Here is a 24620-nt window from a genome sequence, read left to right as displayed (position 1 = left end):
CCTTGCCAGGCATGTTACCCTCCCGCTAGAGGATGCGGTTACGTTTAGAGACGTTCTTGACCGGAAGATCGACACGGATCTCAAGCGGGCTTACCTTTCGGCCGGAGGTGCATGCAGGCCTGCGATAGCACTCGCGGCAGTAGGAAGGGCCATCTCGAGTTGGTCCTCAAACACGGAGAAGCTGGTATTAGAGGGGGCAGACCAAGAGAAAATTGTGAAGGCATTACAAGAGTTAAGCCCGGCTGGTGATTTCGTGGCTGAGGCCTCAGTTGACACTATCAGGTCTGCTTCAAAGTCTATGTTGGCCTCAGTGATGGCCAGAAGAGCCTTGTGGCTGAAGCCCTGGACGGCGGATCCGGCATCCAAGTCCAACTGGTGCCGTATTCCGTTTGACGGTGAGCACCTTTTCGGGACAAAATTAGATACGGCCATCTCCAAAGTAACTGGTGGAAAATCCGGGCTCATTCCCTCAGATAGGAGGCCCAAACAGAGACCTCCTCCTTTTAAGCGGAATCTCCCAGAAAGGTATAGAGACGCGAAAGCGTACAGACCAGGGAAGGAGTATAGAAGGAACTGGAAGAACCCTCAAACCTCCTTTATGAAGTTCCAAAAACCTAAGACCTCCGCTCCCAGTGACCAGAAGCCTTTTTGAAGGTGCGCCCGTCCGGCCAGCAGTAGTGGGAGCAAGGCTTTTCAGTTTCAGGCTGGTTTGGACGGAAACCATACACGATACCTGGACCCTGGCCACCGTCAGTTTCGGCCACAGATGGGCCTTCAAAAATCGACCTCCAAGAGATCATTTCTACCCAACCCGTATTCCTCCTCCCGGAGAGAAGAGGTTATCCCTTCTAACCTATATCCTAGAGCTGCTTCAAAAGAAAGCGATAACAGAGGTTCCGCCAACACAACGAGGCAGAGGATTCTATTCTCCACTATTCCTCGTCAAGAAGAAGTCAGGGGACTTTCGGCCGGTTCTAGACCTGAAGAAACTCAACAGGTCCATCAAAGTGGAGTCGTTCAGGATGGAAAGCCTGCAGTCTATCCTCCAGGCCATAAACTTGGGAGACTGGATGCTCTCCATAGATCTCCAGGATGCCTACCTACACATTCCAATTCACACGGCATTCCAGAGGTTCCTACGGTTCTCGGTGGGCCAGGAACACTTTCAATTTCGAAGCCTCCCTTTCGGGATCTCTACGGCACCCAGAACATTTACAAAGGTTCTGCTGCCAGTAATAGCCTTGTTGAGGGAGAAGGGTCTAAGGGTCCACCATTACCTGGACGACATTCTCCTCTCAAACAGCCAGGAATCACTCGTGCAACATCGCGAGATCTTAGTTTCCACCCTAACGAGTCTGGGCTGGATGATCAACTGGCAGAAGAGCAACATTCAGCCTACCCAAAGGATGGTCTTCCTGGGAGCCGAGCTGGATACCCGGGCCAACACGGTAGAACTACCGAGGGAGAAGTTGTCCCTACTAATTCAGAAGGTGAAAGATGTGGTTCCAGCATCATACTTACCGGCCAGAGCATACCTCAGCCTGCTGGGGTCCTTATCAGCAACCATTCCAATGGTCAGGTGGGCGCAATGGAATACCAGACCTCTGCAAGCCTCCTTCCTGTGCCAGTGGGACGGATGGTCCATGTCCCAACCGATTCGCATCTCGGAAGAAGCCAGACTATCTCTACGGTGGTGGATCCACCCCGGCAACCTCAGCAGATGCAAACAGATAGTCACTCTCCATCAGGAGGTAGTGACTTCGGACGCCAGTCTGGAGGGATGGGGGGCACACTACCTACATTATGCAGCTCAGGGCCGCTGGCACTTCAGAACCAGAGATGTTGTGTCAAACGTCCTAGAGATGAAGGCAGCCTTCCAAGCTCTCTTGGCGTTCAGCTCTCTTCTGAGAGGGAAACAGGTCCTGATCCAAATGGACAACCGAGTGGCTGTGGCCTACATCAACAGGCAGGGGGGTACCAAGAGCATCTCCATGATGCGGGAAGTTGGTCCGGTGATACAGTGGGCTCAACTGAATCTGCAGGACCTGAAGGCGACGTATATTCCGGGAATTCAGAACGAACTGGCGGACTCTCTCAGCAGAACATTCGTTTCCAACAACGAGTGGTGTCTAAGCCCGCAGGCCTTCGCCCTCATATGCCAGGCATGGGGTCATCCAGACATAGACCTCGCAGCAACACCAGAAAACAGAAAATGTCAAAGGTTTCTGTCGAGGAACCCCTTCCCCTCAGCGGAGGGAACGGATTGTCTCCAGCATACCTGGAACTTTCGCCTAGGTTATATTTTTCCACCAACGCCACTGATTGCCAAGTTCCTTCTGAGGCTCAAACACTCAGCAGCTCTAGTACTGGCTGTGATTCCCTTCTGGCCACGGAGGCCTTGGTTCACCACCCTCCTGCAACTGAGCACAGCGGATCCAATTCCTCTTCCGGTGACAGCGGATCTACTAACCCAGGGCCAGCTGTTGCATCCGAATCCAGAGAGATTGCACCTAGCGGCCTGGAGACTGAAAGGTCTAGGTTCCTAGATCAGGGCTGTTCACAGAAGGTAGTCGAAACCCTGCTTTTAGCCAGGAAATCTTCCACGAATTACACCTATGAGAGAGTCTGGGGGAAGTTCTCTTCCTTTGCTCAGGAACAAGGTTGGGATCCGTCTTCCCCATCAGCAATACAAGTGCTTGAGTTTCTACAGTCAGGCCTAGACAAAGGCCTTAGATCTAGCACCCTAAAGGTTCAAGTCTCTGCCATCTCTGCTCTGACAGGGGTTAGATGGGCGCTCAACCCTCTTGTAGTTCAGTTCCAGAAAGCATGCCTGAAGCTAAGGCCTCCCAGAAAGCCTTCATTTCCAACATGGGACCTATCAACTGTCCTGCAAATTCTATCCGGAGAACCATTCTCCCCTCTGGAAGATACCTCCCTCTGGGACCTGACTCTAAAAGTCTCATTCCTAATTGCCATCACTTCAGCGAAGAGGGTCTCGGAAATGCAAGCCTTACTTATCAAGGAACCATACCTGATGATTTATCCAGACAGGTTAACCCTAAAACCTTCAGACAAGTTTATCCCAAAGGTCTCTTCTGCATTTCACTTTAACCAGGAGATTGACCTCCCGGCTTTGAACACAGATCAGGGCGTTCCTCATCCCCTGGATGTTAGGGGCAACGTTCTGCATTACCTCTCGGTGACCAAGTCGTTCAGGAGATGCGAGAACCTCTTAGTCATCCCACATGGGTTCAGGAAGGGCCAGGCAGCCTCTGCCCGTACCATCGCCTCATGGCTCGTGAAAACTATCAAGAAGACCTACTCCTTAAGCACCTTGCAAATCCCGGAAGACCTTAGAGCGCATTCCACCAGGGCAATGGCTACTTCATGGGCAGCTTACTGTAAAGTTTCGGCGGAAACCATTTGTAGAGCGGCCACTTGGTCTTCAAGAAACATCTTCATTTCCCATTACAAAATAGACGCTGCACGCTTAGCAGCAGTGGAATTTGGGAGGGCCGTCATACAGGCCAATTCTTCTGTTCCTTGTCAATAAATTTGATTTTTTTTGCACTCCCACCCAGTTTGGCGAGTTACTCCCCAACGTGTATGCTGCCATGATGCGACAGGAAAACGGAAAATTGTATATTCACCTTTCCGTAATTTTCCTTTCCTGTCGCATCTTCATGGCAGCATACAATCACCCACCCTCTGAGGTGACATGTGTGTATATTTACGGAGAATACTGGGGCAGGTGCCTGCTCTCTAATTTATACCTATGTGGTCCTATCAGGTTGTGGAGGCGGAGTCACAACCCAACGTGTATGCTGCCATGAAGATGCGACAGGAAAGGAAAATTACGGAAAGGTGAGTATACAATTTTCCGTTTTCTCAACTCCAGTCCTCAAGGCGCCCCAACAGGTCATGTTTTCAGGCTTACCATTATTTTGCACAGGTGATTTGATCAGTTTCACTGCCTTAGTAATTAACACAGCTGTTTCATCTTAGGGAAATTCTGAAAACACGACCTGTTGGTGCGCCTTGAGGACTGGAGTTGAGAAACACTGCTCTAAACAACTTTCTAAACCTTCCCCTTGGTCTTCCTTTTCTTGTCAGGAAGCGGTACACCAAAACAAGCATGTCCAGTTGCCGAAACCCGGGATCGAACCAGGGACCTTTTGAACTTTCAGTCTAATGCTCTCCCAACTGAGCTATTTCGGCCTGTTGTGCTAACTGTTGCCTACAATTGTGAGGTACCATGTGCTGGTGTGCAGGGATGCTATTGATGAGTGAAATTTTTATATCGTTGCATGTTGCCGGAAAAGAAAACAGGCAGCAAGATCCTTGACTTTGTTCCAGGTGAAACTAAGCAACCACTCTGTTATGACCTACAGGCACATGGTAAGCGAAAGAATCAAACACGCACTAGCCTGATTAACAGGATAGATAAACAATCACACGTAGTGGGATCTTTGTTAAAACTACAACGCTTGCCGAAACCCGGGATCAAACCAGGGACCTTTAGATCTTCAGTCTAACGCTCTCCCAACTGAGCTATTTTGGCCCTCTGCAGTTTGTGTGGCCAGAAGTCACGTGGCACCATGCGTCGACACGAAGGCATCATAGAGCCCTTAAAGGAGATTTATAGTCACAGCATTCACTTCTATTTTATAACATCAGCATTGTACCCGCAGTAAAAACAATAGTTATTTTTGACAATCAAATATAAGCTCGGTTCAAAAATCTCCTTTCATGTTGTGATTGTTGCCTGTCTGCTGGCCGTCTATTTCCACAACTTCCTGGATTTCAAGCATAATTTGCAGTTTCTCCTCTGCTGTTTACTTTCAGTTTCTAAGGACTACACATCAAAAAAGTTCTACTTGCTTTCATCAAGTTGTCTAAGGCTAGCTTTGGCATTGTCATGACTTTTACTATCTTTCAAAGCCGGCTAGGTCTTGTTCCCACCGGTTTCATTGGTATATTGCAGGTGAGGGCTTCAAAAATGCAACATGCTGGACTTTATTTCCTGAGGTTCTGCAGCGCTATGAGTATTGGTGTACAATCTTTTGACATGTCCTTGCACATTGACTGAGAAAAGCATAAACTGCGGGATGATGCACAATTGCGTTTCAGCTGCCCCCGAGACCCTAATCTGCTCTAAACAACTTTCTAAACCTTCCCCTTGGTCTTCCTTTTCTTGTCAGGAAGCGGTACACCAAAACATGCATGTCCAGTTGCCGAAACCCAGGATCGAACCAGGGACCTTTAGATCTATCAGTCTAACGCTCTCCCAACTGAGCTATTTCAGCCTGTTGTGCTAATTGTTGCCTACAATTGTGGGGTACCATGTGCTGGTGTGAAGGGATGCTATTGATGAGTGAAATTTTTATGTCGTTGCATGTTGCCGGAAAAGAAAACAGGCAGCAAGATCCTTGACTTTGTTCCAGATGAAACTAAGCAACCACTCTGTTATGACCAACAGGCACATGTTTTAACAAAGGGCCTGCTGAAGGGATGCTATTGATGAGTGAAATTTTTATGTCGTTGCATGTTGCCGGAAAAGAAAACAGGCAGCAAGATCCTTGACTTTGTTCCAGGTGAAACTAAGCAACCACTCTGTTATGACCAACAGGCACATGGGAAGCGAAAGAATCAAACACGCACTAGCCTGATTAACAGGATAGACAAACAATCACACGTAGTGGGATCTTTGTTAAAACTACAACGCTTGCCGAAACCCGGGATCTAACCAGAGACCTTTAGATCTTCAGTCTAACGCTCTCCCAACTGAACTATTTCGGCACTCTGCAGTTTGCGTGGCCAGAAGTCACGTGGCACCATGCGTCGACACGAAGGCGTCATAGAGCCCTTAAAGGAGATTTATAGTCACAGCATTCACTTCTATTTTATAACATCAGCATTGTACCCGCAGTAAAAACAATAGTTATTTTTGACAATCAAATATAAGCTCGGTTCAAAAATCTCCTTTCATGTTGTTATTGTTGCCTGTCTGCTGGCCGTCTATTTCCACAACTTCCTGGATTTCCAGCATAATTTGCAGTTTCTCCTCTGCTGTTTACTTTCAGTTTCTAAGGACTACACATCAAAAAAGTTCTACTTGCTTTCATCAAGTTGTCTAAGGCTAACTTTGGCATTGTCATGACTTTTACTATCTTTCAAAGCCGGCTAGGTCTTGTTCCCACCAGTTTCATTGGTATATTGCAGGTGAGGGCTGCAAAAATGCAACATGCTGGACTTTATTTCCTGAGGTTCTGCAACGCTATCAGTATTGGTGTACAATCTTCTGACATGTCCTTGCACATTGACTGAGAAAAGCATAAACTGCGGGATGCTGCACAATTGCGTTTCAGCTGCCCCCGAGACCCTAATCTGCTCTAAACAACTTTCTAAACCTTCCCCTTGGTCTTCCTTTTCTTGTCAGGAAGCGGTACACCAAAACAAGCATGTGCAGTTGCCAAAACACGGGATCGAACCAAGGACCTTTAGATCTTCAATCTAACGCTCGCCAAACTGAGCTATTTTAGCCTGTTGTGCTAACTGTTGCCTACAATTGTGGGGTACCATGTGCTGGTGTGAAGGGATGCTATTGATGAGTGAAATTTTTATGTCGTTGCATGTTGCCGGAAAAGAAAACAGGCAGCAATATCCTTTACTTTGTTCCAGGTGAAACTAAGCAACCACTCTGTTATGACCAACAGGCACATGGGAAGTGAAAGAATCAAACACGCACTAGCCTGATTAACAGGATAGATAAACAATCACACGTAGTGGGATCTTTGTTAAAACTACAATGCTTGCCGAAACCCGGGATCGAAACAGGGACCTTTAGATCTTCAGTCTAACGCTCTCCCAACTGAGCTATTTTGGCCTGTTGTGCTGACTGTTGCCCACAATTGTGGGGTACCATGTGCTGGTGTGAAGGGATGCTATTGATGAGTGAAATTTTTATGTCGTTGCATGTTGCCGGAAAAGAAAACAGGCAGCAATATCCTTGACTTTGTTCCAGGTGAAACTAAGCAACCACTCTGTTATGACCAACAGGCACATGGGAAGTGAAAGAATCAAACACGCACTAGCCTGATTAACAGGATAGACAAACAATCACACGTAGTGGGATCTTTGTTAAAACTACAACGCTTGCCGAAACCCGGGACCTTTAGATCTTCAGTCTAACGCTCTCCCAACTGAACTATTTCGGCACTCTGCAGTTTGTGTGGCCAGAAGTCACGTGGCACCATGCGTCGACACGAAGGCGTCATAGAGCCCTTAAAGGAGATTTATAGACACAGCATTCACTTCTATTTTATAACATCAGCATTGTACCCGCAGTAAAAACAATAGTTATTTTTGACAATCAAATATAAGCTCGGTTCAAAAATCTCCTTTCATGTTGTGATTGTTGCCTGTCTGCTGGCTGTCTATTTCCACAACTTCCTGGATTTCCAGCATCATTTGCAGTTTCTCCTCTGCTGTTTACTTTCAGTTTCTAAGGACTACACATCAAAAAAGTTCTACTTGCTTTCATCAAGTTGTCTAAGGCTAACTTTGGCATTGTCATGACTTTTACTATCTTTCAAAGCCGGCTAGGTCTTGTTCCCACCAGTTTCATTGGTATATTGCAGGTGAGGGCTGCAAAAATGCAACATGCTGGACTTTATTTCCTAAGGTTCTGCAGCGCTATCAGTATTGGTGTACAATCTTCTGACATGTCCTTGCACATTGACTGAGAAAAGCATAAACTGCGGGATGCTGCACAATTGCGTTTCAGCTGCCCCCTAGACCCTAATCTGCTCTAAACAACTTTCTAAACCTTCCCCTTGGTCTTCCTTTTCTTGTCAGGAAGCAGTACACCAAAACAAGCATATGCATTTGCCGAAACCCAGGATCGAACCAGGGACCTTTAGATCTTCAGTCTATTGCTGTCCCAACTGAGCTATTTCGGCCTGTTGTGCTAACTGTTGCCTACAATTGTGGGGTACCATGTGCTGGTGTGAAGGGATGCTATTGATGAGTGAAATTTTTATGTCGTTGCATGTTGCCGGAAAAGAAAACAGGCAGCAAGATCCTTGACTTTGTTCCAGGTGAAACTAAGCAACCACTCTGTTATGACCAACAGGCACATGGGAAGCGAAAGAATCAAACACGCACTAGCCTGATTAACAGGATAGACAAACAATCACACATAGTGGGATCTTTGTTAAAACTACAATGCTTGCCGAAAGCCGGGATCTTTAGATCTTCAGTCTAACGCTCTCCCAACTGAGCTATTTCGGCCTGTTGTGCTAACTGTTGCCTACAATTGAGGGGTACCATGTGCTAGTGTGAAGGGATGTTATTGATGAGTGAAATTTTTTGATGTCGTTGCATGTTGCCGGAAAAGAAAACAGGCAGCAAGATCCTTGACTTTGTTCCAGGTGAAACTAAGCAACCACTCTGTTATGACCAACAGGCACATGGGAAGCGAAAGAATCAAACACGCACTAGCCTGATTAACAGGATAGACAAACAATCACATGTAGTGGGATCTTTGTTAAAACTACAACGCTTGCCAAAACCCGGGATCGAAACAGGGACCTTTAGATCTTCAGTCTAACATTCTCCCAACTAAGCTATTTCGGCCTGTTGTCTATCCTGTTACAGGATAGACAATCACACGTAGTGGGATCTTTGTTAAAACTACAACGCTTGCCGAAACCCAGGATCGAACCAGGGACCTTTAGATCTTCAGTCTAACGCTCTCCCAACTGAGCTATTTTGGCACTCTACAGTTTGTGTGGCCAGAAGTCACGTGGCACCATGCGTCGACACGAAGGCATCATAGAGCCCTTAAAAGAGATTTATAGTCACAGCATTCACTTCTATTTTATAACATCAGCATTGTACCCGCAGTAAAAACAATAGTTATTTTTGACAATCAAATATAAGCTCGGTTCAAAAATCTCCTTTCATGTTGTGATTGTTGCCTGTCTGCTGGCCGTCTATTTCCACAACTTCCTGGATTTCCAGCATAATTTGCAGTTTCTCCTCTGCTGTTTACTTTCAGTTTCTAAGGACTACACATCAAAAAAGTTCTACTTGCTTTCATCAAGTTGTCTAAGGCTAGCTTTGAGATTGTCATGACTTTTACTATCTTTCAAAGCCGGCTAGGTCTTGTTCCCACCGGTTTCATTGGTATATTGCAGGTGAGGGCTTCAAAAATGCAACATGCTGGACTTTATTTCCTGAGGTTCTGCAGCGCTATGAGTATTGGTGTACAATCTTTTGACATGTCCTTGCACATTGACTGAGAAAAGCATAAACTGCGGGATGCTGCACAATTGAGTTTCAGCTGCCCCCGAGACCCTAATCTGCTCTAAACAACTTTCTAAACCTTCCCCTTTGTCTTCCTTTTCTTGTCAGGAAGCGGTACACCAAAACAAGCATGTCCAGTTGCCGAAACCCGGGATCGAACCAGGGACATTTAGATCTTCAGTCTAACGCCCTCCCAACTGAGCTATTTCGGCCTGTTGTGCTAACTGTTGCCTACAATTGTGAGGTACCATGTGCTGGTGTGCAGGGATGCTATAGATGAGTGAAATTTTTATGTCGTTGCATGTTGCCGGAAATGAAAACAGGCAGCAAGATCCTTGACTTTGTTCCAGGTGAAACTAAGCAACCACTCTGTTATGACCAACAGGCACATGGGAAGTGAAAGAATCAAACACGCACTAGCCTGATTAACAGGATAGACAAACAATCACACGTAGTGGGATCTTTGTTAAAACTACAACGCTTGCCGAAACCCGGGACCTTTAGATCTTCAGTCTACCGCTCTCCCAACTGAGCTATTTCGGCCTGTTGTGCTAACTGTTGCCTACAATTGTGGGGTACCATGTGCTGGTGTGAAGGGATGCTATTGATGAGTGAAAATTTTATGTTGTTGCATGTTGCCGGAAAAGAAAACAGGCAGCAAGATCCTTGACTTTGTTCCAGGTGAAACTAAGCAACCACTCTGTTATGACCAACAGGCACATGGGAAGCGAAAGAATCAAACACGCACTAGCCTGATTAACAGGATAGACAAACAATCACACGTAGTGGGATCTTTGTTAAAACTACAATGCTTGCCGAAAGCCGGGATCTTTAGATCTTCAGTCTAACGCTCTCCCAACTGAGCTATTTTGGCACACTGCAGTTTGTGTGGCCAGAAGTCACGTGGCACCATGCGTCGACACGAAGGCATCATAGAGCCCTTAAAGGAGATTTATAGTCACAGCATTCACTTCTATTTTATAACATCAGCATTGTACCCGCAGTAAAAACAATAGTTATTTTTGACAATCAAATATAAGCTCGGTTCAAAAATCTCCTTTCATGTTGTGATTGTTGCCTGTCTGCTGGCCGTCTATTTCCAGAACTTCCTGGATTTCCAGCATAATTTGCAGTTTCTCCTCTGCTGTTTACTTTCAGTTTCTAAGGACTACACATCAAAAAAGTTCTACTTGCTTTCATCAAGTTGTCGAAGGCTAGCTTTGGGATTGTCATGACTTTTACTATCTTTCAAAGCCGGCTAGGTCTTGTTCCCACCGGAATGTTGTTGCATGTTGCCGGAAAAGAAAACAGGCAGCAAGATCCTTGACTTTGTTCCAGATGAAACTAAGCAACCACTCTGTTATGACCAACAGGCACATGGGAAGCGAAAGAATCAAACACGCATTAGCCTGATTAACAGGATAGACAAACAATCACACATAGTGGGATCTTTGTTTAAACTACAATGCTTGCCGAAAGCCGGGATCTTTAGATCTTCAGTCTAACGCTCTCCCAACTGAGATATTTCGGCCTGTTGTGCTAACTGTTGCCTACAATTGAGGGGTACCATGTGCTGGTGTGAAGGGATGTTATTGATGAGTGAAATTTTTTGATGTCGTTGCATGTTGCCGGAAAAGAAAACAGGCAGCAAGATCCTTGACTTGACTTGAAAGAATCAAACACGCACTAGCCTGATTAACAGGATAGACAAACAATCACACGTAGTGGGATCTTTGTTAAAACTACAATGCTTGCCGAAAGCCGGGATCTTTAGATCTACAGTCTAACGCTCTCCCAACTGAGCTATTTCGGCCTGTTGTGCTACTTGTTGCCTACAATTGTGGGGTACCATGTGCTGGTGTGAAGGGATGCTATTGATGAGTGAAATTTTTATGTCGTTGCATGTTGCCGGAAAAGAAAACAGGCAGCAAGATCCTTGACTTTGTTCCAGGTGAAACTAAGCAACCACTCTGTTATGACCAACAGGCACATGGTAAGCGAAAGAATCAAACACGCACTAGCCTGATTAACAGGATAGATAAACAATCACACGTAGTGGGATCTTTGTTTAAACTACAATGCTTGCCGAAACCCGGGATCGAACCAGGGACCTTTAGATCTTCAGTCTAACGCTCTCCCAACTGAGCTATTTCGGCCTGTTGTGCTAACTGTTGCCTACAATTGTGGGGTACCATGTGCTGGTGTGAAGAGATGCTACTGATGAGTGAAATTTTTATGTCGTTGCATGTTGCCGGAAAAGAAAACAGGCAGCAAGATCCTTGACTTTGTTCCAGGTGAAACTAAGCAACCACTCTGTTATGACCAACAGGCACATGGGAAGCGAAAGAATCAAACACGCACTAGCCTGATTAACAGGATAGACAATCACACGTAGTGGGATCTTTGTTAAAACTACAACGCTTGCCGAAACCCGGGATCGAACCAGGGACCTTTAGATCTTCAGTCTAACGCTCTCCCAACTGAGCTATTTTGGCACTCTGCAGTTTGTGTGGCCAGAAGTCACGTGGCACCATGCGTCGACACGAAGGCATCATAGAGCCCTTAAAGGAGATTTATAGTCACAGCATTCACTTCTATTTTATAACATCAGCATTGTACCCGCAGTAAAAACAATAGTTATTTTTGACAATCAAATATAAGCTCGGTTCAAAAATCTCCTTTCATGTTGTGATTGTTGCCTGTCTGCTGGCCGTCTATTACCACAACTTCCTGGATTTCCAGCATAATTTGCAGTTTCTCCTCTGCTGTTTACTTTCAGTTTCTAAGGACTACACATCAAAAAAGTTCTACTTGCTTTCATCAAGTTGTCTAAGGCTAGCTTTGAGATTGTCATGACTTTTACTATCTTTCAAAGCCGGCTAGGTCTTGTTCCCACCGGTTTCATTGGTATATTGCAGGTGAGGGCTTCAAAAATGCAACATGCTGGACTTTATTTCCTGAGGTTCTGCAGCGCTATGAGTATTGGTGTACAATCTTTTGACATGTCCTTGCACATTGACTGAGAAAAGCATAAACTGCGGGTTGCTGCACAATTGAGTTTCAGCTGCCCCCGAGACCCTAATCTGCTCTAAACAACTTTCTAAACCTTCCCCTTTGTCTTCCTTTTCTTGTCAGGAAGCGGTACACCAAAACAAGCATGTCCAGTTGCCGAAAACCGGGATTGAACCAGGGACCTTTAGATCTTCAGTCTAACGCCCTCCCAACTGAGCTATTTCGGCCTGTTGTGCTAACTGTTGCCTACAATTGTGAGGTACCATGTGCTGGTGTGCAGGGATGCTATAGATGAGTGAAATTTTTATGTCGTTGCATGTTGCCGGAAATGAAAACAGGCAGCAAGATCCTTGACTTTGTTCAAGGTGAAACTAAGCAACCACTCTGTTATGACCAACAGGCACATGGGAAGTGAAAGAATCAAACACGCACTAGCCTGATTAACAGGATAGACAAACAATCACACGTAGTGGGATCTTTGTTAAAACTACAACTCTTGCCGAAACCCGGGACCTTTAGATCTTCAGTCTACCGCTCTCCCAACTGAGCTATTTCGGCCTGTTGTGCTAACTGTTGCCTACAATTGTGGGGTACCATGTGTTGGTGTGAAGGGATGCTATTGATGAGTGAAAATTTTATGTTGTTGCATGTTGCCGGAAAAGAAAACAGGCAGCAAGATCCTTGACTTTGTTCCAGGTGAAACTAAGCAACCACTCTGTTATGACCAACAGGCACATGGGAAGCGAAAGAATCAAACACGCACTAGCCTGATTAACAGGATAGACAAACAATCACACGTAGTGGGATCTTTGTTAAAACTACAATGCTTGCCGAAAGCCGGGATCTTTAGATCTTCAGTCTAACACTCTCCCAACTGAGCTATTTTGGCCTGTTGTGCTACCTGTTGCCTACAATTGTGGGGTACCATGTGCAGGTGTGAAGGGATGCTATTGATGAGTGAAATTTTTATGTCGTTGCATGTTGCCGGAAAAGAAAACAGGCAGCAAGATCCTTGACTTTGTTCCAGGTGAAACTAAGCAACCACTCTGTTATGACCAACAGGCACATGGGAAGCGAAAGAATCAAACACGCACTAGCCTGATTAACAGGATAGACAAACAATCACACGTAGTGGGATCTTTGTTAAAACTATAACGCTTGCCGAAACCCGGGATCGAACCAGGGACCTTTAGATCTTCAGTCTAACGCTCTCCCAACTGAGCTATTTTGGCACACTGCAGTTTGTGTGGCCAGAAGTCATGTGGCACCATGCGTCGACACGAAGGCATCATAGAGCCCTTAAAGGAGATTTATAGTCACAGCATTCACTTCTATTTTATAACATCAGCATTGTACCCGCAGTAAAAACAATAGTTATTTTTGACAATCAAATATAAGCTCGGTTCAAAAATCTCCTTTCATGTTGTGATTGTTGCCTGTCTGCTGGCCGTCTATTTCCAGAACTTCCTGGATTTCCAGCATAATTTGCAGTTTCTCCTCTGCTGTTTACTTTCAGTTTCTAAGGACTACACATCAAAAAAGTTCTACTTGCTTTCATCAAGTTGTCGAAGGCTAGCTTTGGGATTGTCATGACTTTTACTATCTTTCAAAACCGGCTAGGTCTTGTTCCCACCGGAATGTCGTTGCATGTTGCCGGAAAAGAAAACAGGCAGCAAGATCCTTGACTTTGTTCCAGATGAAACTAAGCAACCACTCTGTTATGACCAACAGGCACATGGGAAGCGAAAGAATCAAACACGCACTAGCCTGATTAACAGGATAGACAAACAATCACACATAGTGGGATCTTTGTTAAAACTACAATGCTTGCCGAAAGCCGGGATCTTTAGATCTTCAGTCTAACGCTCTCCCAACTGAGATATTTCGGCCTGTTGTGCTAACTGTTGCCTACAATTGAGGGGTACCATGTGCTGGTGTGAAGGGATGCTATTGATGAGTGAAATTTTTATGTCGTTGCATGTTGCCGGAAAAGAAAACAGGCAGCAAGATCCTTGACTTTGTTCCAGGTGAAACTAAGCAACCACTCTGTTATGACCAACAGGCACATGGGAAGCGAAAGAATCAAACACGCAGTAGCCTGATTAACAGGATAGACAATCACACGTAGTGGGATCTTTGTTAAAACTACAACGCTTGCCGAAACCCGGGATCGAACCAGGGACCTTTAGATCTTCAGTCTAACGCTCTCCCAACTGAGCTATTTTGGCACTCTGCAGTTTGTGTGGCCAGAAGTCACGTGGCACCATGCGTCGACACGAAGGCATCATAGAGCCCTTAAAGGAGATTTATAGTCACAGCATTCACTTCTATTTTATAACATCAGCATTGTACCCGCAGTAAAAACAATAGTTATTTTTGACAATCAAATATAAGCTCGGGACCTTTAGATCTTCAGTCTAACGCTCTCCCAACTGAGCTATTTTGGCACTCTGCAGTTTGTGTGGCCAGAAGTCACGTGGCACCATGCGTCGACACGAAGGCATCATAGAGCCCTTAAAGGAGATTTATAGTCACAGCATTCACTTCTATTTTATAACATCAGCATTGTACCCGCAGTAAAAACAATAGTTATTTTTGACAATCAAATATAAGCTCGGTTCAAAAATCTCCTTTCATGTTGTGATTGTTGCCTGTCTGCTGGCCGTCTATTACCACAACTTCCTGGATTTCCAGCATAATTTGCAGTTTCTCCTCTGCTGTTTACTTTCAGTTTCTAAGGACTACACATCAAAAAAGTTCTACTTGCTTTCATCAAGTTGTCTAAGGCTAGCTTTGAGATTGTCATGACTTTTACTATCTTTCAAAGCCGGCTAGGTCTTGTTCCCACCGGTTTCATTGGTATATTGCAGGTGAGGGCTTCAAAAATGCAACATGCTGGACTTTATTTCCTGAGGTTCTGCAGCGCTATGAGTATTGGTGTACAATCTTTTGACATGTCCTTGCACATTGACTGAGAAAAGCATAAACTGCGGGTTGCTGCACAATTGAGTTTCAGCTGCCCCCGAGACCCTAATCTGCTCTAAACAACTTTCTAAACCTTCCCCTTTGTCTTCCTTTTCTTGTCAGGAAGCGGTACACCAAAACAAGCATGTCCAGTTGCCGAGACCCGGGATCGAACCAGGGACCTTTAGATCTTCAGTCTAACGCCCTCCCAACTGAGCTATTTCGGCCTGTTGTGCTAACTGTTGCCTACAATTGTGAGGTACCATGTGCTGGTGTGCAGGGATGCTATAGATGAGTGAAATTTTTATGTCGTTGCATGTTGCCGGAAATGAAAACAGGCAGCAAGATCCTTGACTTTGTTCCAGGTGAAACTAAGCAACCACTCTGTTATGACCAACAGGCACATGGGAAGTGAAAGAATCAAACACGCACTAGCCTGATTAACAGGATAGACAAACAATCACACGTAGTGGGATCTTTGTTAAAACTACAACTCTTGCCGAAACCCGGGACCTTTAGATCTTCAGTCTACCGCTCTCCCAACTGAGCTATTTCGGCCTGTTGTGCTAACTGTTGCCTACAATTGTGGGGTACCATGTGTTGGTGTGAAGGGATGCTATTGATGAGTGAAAATTTTATGTTGTTGCATGTTGCCGGAAAAGAAAACAGGCAGCAAGATCCTTGACTTTGTTCCAGGTGAAACTAAGCAACCACTCTGTTATGACCAACAGGCACATGGGAAGCGAAAGAATCAAACACGCACTAGCCTGATTAACAGGATAGACAAACAATCACACGTAGTGGGATCTTTGTTAAAACTACAATGCTTGCCGAAAGCCGGGATCTTTAGATCTTCAGTCTAACACTCTCCCAACTGAGCTATTTTGGCCTGTTGTGCTACCTGTTGCCTACAATTGTGGGGTACCATGTGCAGGTGTGAAGGGATGCTATTGATGAGTGAAATTTTTATGTCGTTGCATGTTGCCGGAAAAGAAAACAGGCAGCAAGATCCTTGACTTTGTTCCAGGTGAAACTAAGCAACCACTCTGTTATGACCAACAGGCACATGGGAAGCGAAAGAATCAAACACGCACTAGCCTGATTAACAGGATAGACAAACAATCACACGTAGTGGGATCTTTGTTAAAACTATAACGCTTGCCGAAACCCGGGATCGAACCAGGGACCTTTAGATCTTCAGTCTAACGCTCTCCCAACTGAGCTATTTTGGCACACTGCAGTTTGTGTGGCCAGAAGTCATGTGGCACCATGCGTCGACACGAAGGCATCATAGAGCCCTTAAAGGAGATTTATAGTCACAGCATTCACTTCTATTTTATAACATCAGCATTGTACCCGCAGTAAAAACAATAGTTATTTTTGACAATCAAATATAAGCTCGGTTCAAAAATCTCCTTTCATGTTGTGATTGTTGCCTGTCTGCTGGCCGTCTATTTCCAGAACTTCCTGGATTTCCAGCATAATTTGCAGTTTCTCCTCTGCTGTTTACTTTCAGTTTCTAAGGACTACACATCAAAAAAGTTCTACTTGCTTTCATCAAGTTGTCGAAGGCTAGCTTTGGGATTGTCATGACTTTTACTATCTTTCAAAACCGGCTAGGTCTTGTTCCCACCGGAATGTCGTTGCATGTTGCCGGAAAAGAAAACAGGCAGCAAGATCCTTGACTTTGTTCCAGATGAAACTAAGCAACCACTCTGTTATGACCAACAGGCACATGGGAAGCGAAAGAATCAAACACGCACTAGCCTGATTAACAGGATAGACAAACAATCACACATAGTGGGATCTTTGTTAAAACTACAATGCTTGCCGAAAGCCGGGATCTTTAGATCTTCAGTCTAACGCTCTCCCAACTGAGATATTTCGGCCTGTTGTGCTAACTGTTGCCTACAATTGAGGGGTACCATGTGCTGGTGTGAAGGGATGCTATTGATGAGTGAAATTTTTATGTCGTTGCATGTTGCCGGAAAAGAAAACAGGCAGCAAGATCCTTGACTTTGTTCCAGGTGAAACTAAGCAACCACTCTGTTATGACCAACAGGCACATGGGAAGCGAAAGAATCAAACACGCAGTAGCCTGATTAACAGGATAGACAATCACACGTAGTGGGATCTTTGTTAAAACTACAACGCTTGCCGAAACCCGGGATCGAACCAGGGACCTTTAGATCTTCAGTCTAACGCTCTCCCAACTGAGCTATTTTGGCACTCTGCAGTTTGTGTGGCCAGAAGTCACGTGGCACCATGCGTCGACACGAAGGCATCATAGAGCCCTTAAAGGAGATTTATAGTCACAGCATTCACTTCTATTTTATAACATCAGCATTGTACCCGCAGTAAAAACAATAGTTATTTTTGACAATCAAATATAAGCTCGGGACCTTTAGATCTTCAGTCTAACGCTCTCCCAACTGAGCTATTTTGGCACTCTGCAGTTTGTGTGGCCAGAAGTCACGTGGCACCATGCGTCGACACGAAGGCATCATAGAGCCCTTAAAGGAGATTTATAGTCACAGCATTCACTTCTATTTTATAACATCAGCATTGTACCCGCAGTAAAAACAATAGTTATTTTTGACAATCAAATATAAGCTCGGTTCAAAAATCTCCTTTCATGTTGTGATTGTTGCCTGTCTGCTGGCCGTCTATTTCCAGAACTTCCTGGATTTCCAGCATAATTTGCAGTTTCTCCTCTGCTGTTTACTTTCAGTTTCTAAGGACTACACATCAACAAAGTTCTACTTGCTTTCATCAAGTTGTCTAAGGCTAGCTTTGGGATTGTCATGACTTTTACTATCTTTCAAAGCCGGCTAGGTCTTGTTCCCACCGGTTTCTTTGGTATATTGCAGGTGAGGGCTTCAAAAATGCAACATGCTGGACTTTATTTCCTGAGGTTCTGCAGCACTATGAGTATTGGTGTACAATCTTTTGACATGTCCTTGCACATTGACTGAGAAAAGCATAAACTGCGGGATGCTGCACAATTGAGTTTCAGCTGCCCCCGAGACCCTAATCTGCTCTAAACAACTTTCTAAACCTACCCCTTTGTCTTCCTTTTCTTGTCAGGAAGCGGTACACCAAAACAAGCATGTCCAGTTGCCGAAACCCGGGATCGAACCAGGGACCTTTAGATCTTCAGTCTAACGCTCTCCCAACTGAGCTATTTCGGCCTGTTGTGCTAACTGTTGCCTACAATTGTGGTGTCAAGATCCTTGACTTTGTTCCAGGTGAAACTAAGCAACCACTCTGTTATGACCAACAGGCACATGGTAAGCGAAAGAATCAAACACGCACTAGCCTGATTAACAGGATAGATAAACAATCACACGTAGTGGGATCTTTGTTAAAACTACAATGCTTGCCGAAACCCGGGATCAAACCAGGGACCTTTAGATCTTCAGTCTAACGCTCTCCCAACTGAGCTGTTTCAGCCTGTTGTGCTAACTGTTGCCTACAATTGTGGGGTATCATGTGCTGGTGTGAAGGGATGCTATTGATGAGTGAAATTTTTATGTCGTTGCATGTTGCCGGAAAAGAAAACAGGCAGCAAGATCCTTGACTTTGTTCCAGATGAAACTAAGCAACCACTCTGTTATGACCAACAGGCACATGGGAAGCGAAAGAATCAAACACGCGAGTGCGCATGCGCGGGACTCCCGGGAAGACGCTCTGAACGGGAGCTCCGTCACAGCCGAGCCTTCCGCGGTCCCCAGACGCCGGATTTTTTAGCGGAACCGTCCCTGCTCAACACCCGCTGGTAGAGGAGGCTCGTGGGCACAAATCTATATGCCCAACCGATCACAGCGTTCAGCGGCTAGCAGGAAACTAACCTTTGGCCTACCCGACCCCACTACATCTAAGATGGCGGCCGCGGCCTCCTCACAGGCAGACACAGGAGACGGAGACCTCATTGCAGACATCCCAGAGGAGGAACAGCTTCCCCACAACACACTGGGATCCTCTGTGAGTAACATTTCCCCTAAGAATGCTTACTCTTCCAGCAAAGACTCCCTCTTTAACAGGGCCCTATCTGATATGCTCCATATCCCTTCACTGCATGCTCCCGCCCCATCCCCTGCTATGCAACAGGCAGCACCTCTGAACTCTCCCCACCAGTCAGACATGGCACAACTTCTGAATTGCTTTTCAGACATGCTGGCCACAGGCCTGGCCCAAAATGCAGCACAAATTACCACGTCTATAAAGGCAGACATACAGAGCTTGGGGGCTCGCATTGATTTGATTGAACAAGCAGTGGATCATACTGTGGCGCGCACAAATCAGAATACCGACTGCATTCAATTGATGCAGGAACAACTTGAAACGGCACTAGGGAAGATTGACGACTTGGAAAATCGCAATCGGAGAGGTAACTTTCGTATTCGAGGTATCCCTGAATCTGTGACTAATATTCATGACACAGTGCAGCTTTTCATGAAAGAGCTTATCCCAGATATCTCTGACCGCAAACTAGAGATTGACAGAGCTCACAGAGCACTGCAACCACCCAGACAGGACGGGCTTCCGAGAGATATAGTGGTTAAGCCCCACTATTACGAAACCAAAGAGGAGGTCATGAAAAGATCTCGGAACCTGGATACCTTATCCTTCCAAGGAAACAAGATTCAAGTCTTCGCTGACATCTCCAAAACTACAATTCTAAAGAGAAGAGCTTTAAAACCTCTGCTTGAAATCCTCTCTCAGAAATCAATTAAATATCGCTGGACTTTCCCTTTCCGCCTTCAGTTTCAACATAAGGAAAGATCGTATGGATTCTCCTCATTCCAAGAAGGCGAACATTTACTCCTGCGACTTGGATTCATCTCTCAAGAAGCTTCCCCCCAGGATCCTCCATCCAAGTCAAGCTCCTCGAAGAGACCCCCTCCAGGCAGTCCCATCACCCCCCTCTGGAACAAACAACAACCGAAGCGTCACCGCGATTCCTTTCCTCCAAGATGAAGTCATCTTTACTCAGCTCTACAAGGACTGTGTGACTTCCTTTTCTCTTTAAGGTTTTACCCTCTGATCGAGGGGTACTTGTGTACATTGCGTACACCAAATCCGATCCCACATATCCATCAGTGAAGAGGGTCGCATTTAACTGATCTTCCCCCACTCATCTTACTAAAATGAAGATAGAAGCAGATGATCCCGGGTTGCTTTTTTTTTTTTTTTTTTTTAACAACTATCTTCGGTTTTCATAATGAACCGCACTTGAGGTTATAATGACTTCCGGGAAAACCGGGGCATAAGTTTGTACCCCATTTCATCCCCCCCCTCCCTCCCACATCCCTATTCCTACCCTCCATCCCCCCTCCCGGTTACTAGTTGACCATCCTCTAAGGCAGGTTTTGTTTTATCATTTTTGTTTAATACAGTGATATGCCCATGTACCTTTTAGAGTTTGAGCTCAACTCCTCATTTTTGTTCCGTTTCTCTTACTTGGGTATATATCCAGAATTTTTTGTCTTTCACACTCTTTAGGTTCCATTTTTCCCCAATAGATGGGGTCCCGGCGGCTCGGCTGGGCTAGCATCGCCACTCCCTCTGTTGTGATCAGGGGAGATTCTCCCACTGGTTACATCAGACTAACAACCTCGGCTGAGGCTGTTCCTGTTTTTCTGAGACCCTTTGTGTTTTGGGGTCTCAGACTCGGACTGAATTTTTCAGTCCAGTCCCTTGCTTTTTTGGGCTCTTACGCCTAGTTTTTTTTTTTGCAGTTATTGGATTGTTTTATATAATGATTTTTCCTCTCTTCTCTCATTTTCTTCTTTCACCCCTCTTCCCCTTCTTCTCCTCCTTCCCCTTTTCTATATTTCAGGAATGTGCACAGGAGACCGGCTTTATCCAGAGCCCTCCGCTGCGACAGCAAGATCTCCCTCCCAGATCCCACGCTGCATCTTCAGGAAACCGGGTAGGAGCGCACCTAACACACCAGGGTTACTCCCTTTGTGAATATGGCTGATCCACCTCCTTTACAGAAGGCACTTAAGGTTGCCTCCCATAACACCCAAGGGCTCAACTCCCCCGTCAAGAGACGCAAAGCTTTCCAAAGCTATCACTCAAGAGGAATAGATGTAGTGCTCCTCCAAGAAACACATTTCCCCTCTAACTATTCGCCCTCTTTTTTACACAACAAATACCCCACTTTTTTTCTTGCAAACGCTAGCGAGAAAAAAAGAGGAGTAGCTATCCTAATCTCCAAACAGACTTCTTTTTCCCATACTTTAACCGTGAAAGACAACGATGGGAGATACATTCTAATCAAAGGATTGATTGAGGGTAACCTCTATACTTTTATTTCATATTATGCCCCTAACAAAGGCCAAGCTAAATTCTTCTCCTCCTTACTGGCAAATCTCTCACCCCACTTTGAGGGTAGGGTGATTATGGGAGGGGACTCCAATACTACATTTGACCAGATTCTAGATAAAGCAGCTCGGGGGATCCCTCACCTTAAACAACCCCCCAAACAAAGCCTCCAGATTGCCAGACTTATTCACTCGGTGGGACTCATTGACTCATGGAGGGAATTAAACCCCTCAACAAGGGACTATACACACTACTCTGCACCCCACAAGACACATGCTAGAATCGACCACATCTTCATATTGAACTCGGACATACAAATTGCTAACCACGCCTCTATCCACGATGTCCCATGGTCCGACCACTCCCTAGTAATTTTAGGAATCTCCAATTCATTGTCTCCATCTGGCCCACGCACATGGCGCCTAAATGAGAAAATCTTAGCTAATCCCGTCCACTGTACTATAATAGAAAAGGATATTAAAGAGTATTTTCTATTGAATGACACTGAGGACATCTCCCCTAACACGCTTTGGAATGCTCACAAAGCAGTAATCAGAGGGAAATTGATCCAACTTGCAGCAAAATTAAAGAGAGAACGGCAAATTGATATCATGAAACTAGAGAAAGAATACAAAAATCTTAGTAAGTCCCATAAACTGAACCCCAATCCTACCACTCTATCTAAACTAGATACTATTAGAATATCCCTTAACTCAGCTTTGACTTCCAACGCAGAAAAGCATCTTCATTGGCTCAGCGGCAGTTTCTATCTTCGAGCGAACAAATTTGGCCCCCAGCTAGCAGCCAAACTTACCCCGAAACATAGGTCTTTTGCCCTACCTAAAATAAAAACCCAATCCGGATCGCACACCCAAAACCCAAGCAAAATTCTTAAATCATTCCAATCCTTTTATGCCAACCTGTATTCTGACGATTGCCCAATTTCTCAACAAAAGTTGGATGCTTTTCTAGACAAGATCCCATTGCCTAAAATTTCTGAATCCCACCGTTCCATCCTGGAATCCCCATTTCAAGAATCCGAGATCCGAGCAGTCATAAAAGGGCTCAGAAAAGACTCAGCCCCAGGTCCAGATGGATTCTCAAACCACTATTACAAAACTTTTTTAGATTCCCTCTCTCCATACCTGGTCCGTCTTTTCAACTCCTTAGCTAAAGCATCCCCGCTGGACCCTAATGCCAATTTGGCTTTTGTTTCGGTCATACCTAAGCCAGGTAAAGACCCCAGCGAAGTCAGTAACTACAGACCTATTTCATTAATTAATAACGACCTAAAACTTATGACAAAAATATTATCCAATAGATTAGCCTCTTTTATAGATACATACATACATAAGGACCAAGTGGGGTTCATACCGGGGAGACAGGGACCGGACCAGATACGGAGAGCGATAAATGCAGTCTCCCTAATGAGATCGGGGTGGGATGGGGGATCTCCTCAGGGAGGCCTCCTCCTCTCCATAGATCTCCAAAAAGCGTTTGATACAGTGGCATGGCCCTACCTCTTCACAATTTTAGGTAAATGGGGTTTTGGCCCAAACTTTATCAATATCTTGAGAGCCCTCTACCATCAACCTAAGGCACAGGTGAGATTACAAGGACATCTATCAGATAAATTTTCCATACAGAAGGGAACAAGGCAGGGATGCCCCCTCTCCCCCCTTCTTTTCGCGATGGCTATCGAATCTTTAGGCATCGCGATCAGACAACACCCAGACATCCATGGAGTTCGTTGTGGGCAGAATTACCACAAATGCGCTCTTTTTGCGGATGACGTCCTCCTGTTCGTCACATCTCCCCTAATCTCCATCCCCAACATACTGCAACTCTTACAAGACTTTGAATTAGCTTCCGGACTTAGGGTTAATGTATCCAAATCAGTCGCTCTCAATGTTTCCACTTCTCCAGACATCGTAAATACCCTAAAGAATAAATTTCCATTCTCATGGAATTCTACATCTATTCCTTATCTTGGCATTAACCTTACGTCCGGCATCGATACTCTTTATAAATATAACTTTCCCCCCATGATCAAAAAGCTCACAGACGACATGACCCAATGGTCGCTATATAAGCTCTCGTGGTTAGGTAAAGTGAACGCAGTTAAAATGACACTCCTACCTAGGTTACTATATCTCTTCCGTTCCTTACCCATCCCAGTCCCCAAATTGCACATCCAACGCCTACAATCTGCCATAATCCACTTCATTTGGGATAAAAAAGGCCACAGGTTTTCTAAAGAGGTGCTTTTTAGGCCCAGAAGAAAGGGAGGGCTAGGGGTCCCTAATCTTTGGTGGTATTACCAAGCAGCTCAATTGAGCCAATTCTCAACTATTTACATGAAAGGACCCAAACCAGACTGGGTGAGCATGGAGCGAGAGGCGGTCCCCGGTTTCACCTTAGACTTTCTGCTTTGGAACATCCCCAAAAAACGCCCCCCTATATTAGCACCCACATTATCTCACTCAATGAAACTTTGTGACGCCCTTCATAAGCTCAAACCCCTCATCTCCACATGGCACCCCCTGGCACATATCTTCAGAAATCATAATTTTCCACCTGGCCTAGAGATTCGAGCCTTTAAATGGTGGCTGGACAAAGGCCTTTATAGAATTGGTCAATTCTTCAACTCCAATGGTCCCCTTACTCTAGCATATTGTATTTCCAAACTCGAAATGCCCTCAACCGAAAAATTTAGGTTCCTTCAACTCTCACATTTTTTGAATCGGGTATGGAAGAACAATGAAAACCATCTTTTTGTAACACCTTATGAACAATGGTGTGCTTCAGCCTCAGACACCAAAGGTGGTATCTCTCTCATCTACTCATCCCTGGTGGAACCCACGGAAAAAGCAGCATACATGACAAGCTGGGAGCGGGATCTTGACTTCAGCTGGGACCTGGATAAGTGGCATACTAACTTTGCCCGCTCCTTTAAAGGTATGGTTAATACTTCAATTAACGAAGCAGGGCTGAAAGTTATT

General features: G+C 45.2%; 15 non-coding genes across 15 annotated transcripts; all 15 read right to left on the bottom strand.

Moving 5' to 3' along the window:
- Positions 1-4144: 4144 nt before the first annotated feature.
- TRNAF-GAA (transfer RNA phenylalanine (anticodon GAA)) lies at positions 4145-4218 on the bottom strand. Its single transcript has one exon. It is a non-coding gene; the product is annotated as a tRNA-Phe (tRNA).
- Positions 4219-4488: 270 nt separating this feature from the next.
- Positions 4489-4561, bottom strand: TRNAF-GAA (transfer RNA phenylalanine (anticodon GAA)). The gene has a single exon. It is a non-coding gene; the product is annotated as a tRNA-Phe (tRNA).
- Positions 4562-5232: 671 nt separating this feature from the next.
- Positions 5233-5306, bottom strand: TRNAI-GAU (transfer RNA isoleucine (anticodon GAU)). Its single transcript has one exon. It is a non-coding gene; the product is annotated as a tRNA-Ile (tRNA).
- A 1507-nt stretch (positions 5307-6813) lies between these two features.
- TRNAF-GAA (transfer RNA phenylalanine (anticodon GAA)) lies at positions 6814-6886 on the bottom strand. Its single transcript has one exon. It is a non-coding gene; the product is annotated as a tRNA-Phe (tRNA).
- A 1818-nt stretch (positions 6887-8704) lies between these two features.
- On the bottom strand, positions 8705-8777 carry TRNAF-GAA (transfer RNA phenylalanine (anticodon GAA)). The gene has a single exon. It is a non-coding gene; the product is annotated as a tRNA-Phe (tRNA).
- A 671-nt stretch (positions 8778-9448) lies between these two features.
- On the bottom strand, positions 9449-9521 carry TRNAF-GAA (transfer RNA phenylalanine (anticodon GAA)). The gene has a single exon. It is a non-coding gene; the product is annotated as a tRNA-Phe (tRNA).
- Positions 9522-11392: 1871 nt separating this feature from the next.
- TRNAF-GAA (transfer RNA phenylalanine (anticodon GAA)) lies at positions 11393-11465 on the bottom strand. The gene has a single exon. It is a non-coding gene; the product is annotated as a tRNA-Phe (tRNA).
- Positions 11466-11731: 266 nt separating this feature from the next.
- TRNAF-GAA (transfer RNA phenylalanine (anticodon GAA)) lies at positions 11732-11804 on the bottom strand. Its single transcript has one exon. It is a non-coding gene; the product is annotated as a tRNA-Phe (tRNA).
- A 671-nt stretch (positions 11805-12475) lies between these two features.
- Positions 12476-12548, bottom strand: TRNAF-GAA (transfer RNA phenylalanine (anticodon GAA)). Its single transcript has one exon. It is a non-coding gene; the product is annotated as a tRNA-Phe (tRNA).
- A 932-nt stretch (positions 12549-13480) lies between these two features.
- On the bottom strand, positions 13481-13553 carry TRNAF-GAA (transfer RNA phenylalanine (anticodon GAA)). Its single transcript has one exon. It is a non-coding gene; the product is annotated as a tRNA-Phe (tRNA).
- Positions 13554-14476: 923 nt separating this feature from the next.
- Positions 14477-14549, bottom strand: TRNAF-GAA (transfer RNA phenylalanine (anticodon GAA)). The gene has a single exon. It is a non-coding gene; the product is annotated as a tRNA-Phe (tRNA).
- Positions 14550-15439: 890 nt separating this feature from the next.
- Positions 15440-15512, bottom strand: TRNAF-GAA (transfer RNA phenylalanine (anticodon GAA)). The gene has a single exon. It is a non-coding gene; the product is annotated as a tRNA-Phe (tRNA).
- Positions 15513-16444: 932 nt separating this feature from the next.
- Positions 16445-16517, bottom strand: TRNAF-GAA (transfer RNA phenylalanine (anticodon GAA)). Its single transcript has one exon. It is a non-coding gene; the product is annotated as a tRNA-Phe (tRNA).
- Positions 16518-17440: 923 nt separating this feature from the next.
- TRNAF-GAA (transfer RNA phenylalanine (anticodon GAA)) lies at positions 17441-17513 on the bottom strand. The gene has a single exon. It is a non-coding gene; the product is annotated as a tRNA-Phe (tRNA).
- Positions 17514-18403: 890 nt separating this feature from the next.
- Positions 18404-18476, bottom strand: TRNAF-GAA (transfer RNA phenylalanine (anticodon GAA)). The gene has a single exon. It is a non-coding gene; the product is annotated as a tRNA-Phe (tRNA).
- Between the last annotated feature and the right edge of the window lie 6144 nt (positions 18477-24620).

The sequence above is a fragment of the Aquarana catesbeiana genome, linkage group LG04 (genome assembly GCF_042186555.1).
Source record: "Aquarana catesbeiana isolate 2022-GZ linkage group LG04, ASM4218655v1, whole genome shotgun sequence".
NCBI lineage: Eukaryota > Metazoa > Chordata > Amphibia > Anura > Ranidae > Aquarana > Aquarana catesbeiana.
The sequence above is the reverse complement of the archived record's forward strand: the minus strand, read 5'-3'. Positions and strand labels throughout refer to the sequence as shown.